Source organism: Electrophorus electricus, chromosome 24 (genome assembly GCF_013358815.1).
Source record: "Electrophorus electricus isolate fEleEle1 chromosome 24, fEleEle1.pri, whole genome shotgun sequence".
Lineage (NCBI taxonomy): Eukaryota > Metazoa > Chordata > Actinopteri > Gymnotiformes > Gymnotidae > Electrophorus > Electrophorus electricus.
The window spans coordinates 3,705,771-3,707,500 of record NC_049558.1 but is presented as its reverse complement, the minus strand read 5'-3'; the positions used below and the strand labels follow the sequence as shown (position 1 = coordinate 3,707,500).

Genomic DNA, 1,730 nt, shown 5'->3' with positions numbered 1-1,730 from the left:
ACTGTAAAGCAAGACAGGAGGTTGGAGGTACAAAGGGACGACACTTTAGCGCCCTTTCAATAAGCAACAATAAACTGAGCATTGTGACATCAGGCAAGATAGCAAGCTCATGTCTCTCCTTGCCTCTTACTAAAGCCTGTGTAGCTCTACTGCCGACACACTAGCACACACACACTTTATGTCTCTTCCTATCTCAACCTCTGCTGCACTGCATTCACCTCTGCGTGGGCCGTGGCTAAGAAACCTCCATGCTCTTGTTGTCTCAGCTCTGTCCTCTGGTGCTGGCTAGCTCCAGCCCCCTACCGGTGGCTGACCTTGCGTCCCCTGGCCTCTGGCCCTGCTGCCTGGGAAGGCAGAGGCTGGGCTGGGTCCTGGGCTCATTAGTGTGCCCACCTGGAGGCTAGCGGGCGGCCTGTGGGGAGCCGGGCCCTTGATCTGTGGGCTATGGACAGCAGTGGGACACCAGGGCCCAACCGGAGCCGACGGGCAGACTAGCCGTGGCCGAGCCGAGCTGCAAGATAACGAGTCTCCCAGCAACCCTCAGCGAAACCCAGTGCAATCACTTTAATTGTACCCATGACTCAGTAAGGACTTCTATTAATTACCCAGCCCCTTATTTACACGAAAGGGATTAACTCTTTAAGAGGCTCAACAGTTTTAGAGGTGTGTGTGTGTGTGTTTGTTCCCATTTGTTATAACTACTGCTGTTGCTCATATTGTTAATCAGCCTTCTGCTTGCTTTTGAAAAAAGAAGGAAAATTTGTCAAGAAGTGTAGAGATGTTTTGTCACACTGTTTATTTTTTTTCTTTGTTTCTGAAGGCACCATTAAATCATTTTGATAACATTTACCATGCGCTTAAGAAACATCTGTGAGAAATCAGTTTCAGAGGCTACCATCATGTTTGTTCTAGGAGTTATAACCTGTTTTGGTTACTCTATACTGTAGTCAAGGAAAAATAATAGTGAAGGATGTTCAAATACTACATCCTGTGGTTTATTATTTAATAATATTCAAACATTGCCAAAGATTGGTCCTGTTAACTCTAAGGAATTGAAGTGCCATAGGCTTAGATGTCAATTCACTTTACAAGGAAACATCACAAAAAACCACAGATATATTATGTATATGTGTGTGTATCGCCTTTGTAAAGAGATACAGAGATAAGGTCCATTCCCAACAGGTGTCTTTAGCTAAAGTGGAGGTTGGCGGGGGTGGGGGGCTGAGATAAAGGTCACCCTTCAATGAACAGACGCTAGCAACGTTTTACTTACTTCTCACTAACTGCATGATGACAGATTTGAGTTGAAAGTAACAGCGGGGAGGGGGCACGGGTCCTTTGGGATTGGTCCTCCAGGCTCACTGCTCTGCTGGACGGCTAAGAATGGCCTCAGGTGAGGCGGTCCCTGTGGGTACTGCCGGGCTAACCACAGCCTCTCGCAGCCGAGGATGCAGGCCAGTGGCTGGGCTAAGTCCTGCAAAACTAACACACACACACACACACACACACACACACACACACACACACACACACACAGTATAAGGAAGCCGTACTTTCAGCAGAAAGATATGTGTATGCTCTCGTCTAAACATTTAAAAGCTCAGACTGGAGAAACATGGAGACAGTCCCAATTTTGGCATTAGGAGGTAATGGTAGGTAGTCATAGATAAGTATATTTAGCATTATAGCCCATTATAATGAAAGCCTTAATGAGGGGGGAGTCCCTGCTG

At 46.9% G+C, this 1,730-nt stretch overlaps 1 long non-coding RNA gene across 1 annotated transcript in view; it reads left to right on the top strand.

Moving 5' to 3' along the window:
- The window catches only part of LOC113580173, a 2,266-nt gene extending 1,421 nt beyond the window's left edge, over nt 1-845 (top strand). Inside the window, exon 2 of the long non-coding RNA XR_003410947.2 lies at nt 1-845. This exon is cut by the window's left edge and continues 540 nt beyond it. This is a non-coding gene — a long non-coding RNA (uncharacterized LOC113580173).
- Nucleotides 846-1,730: the final 885 nt, after the last annotated feature.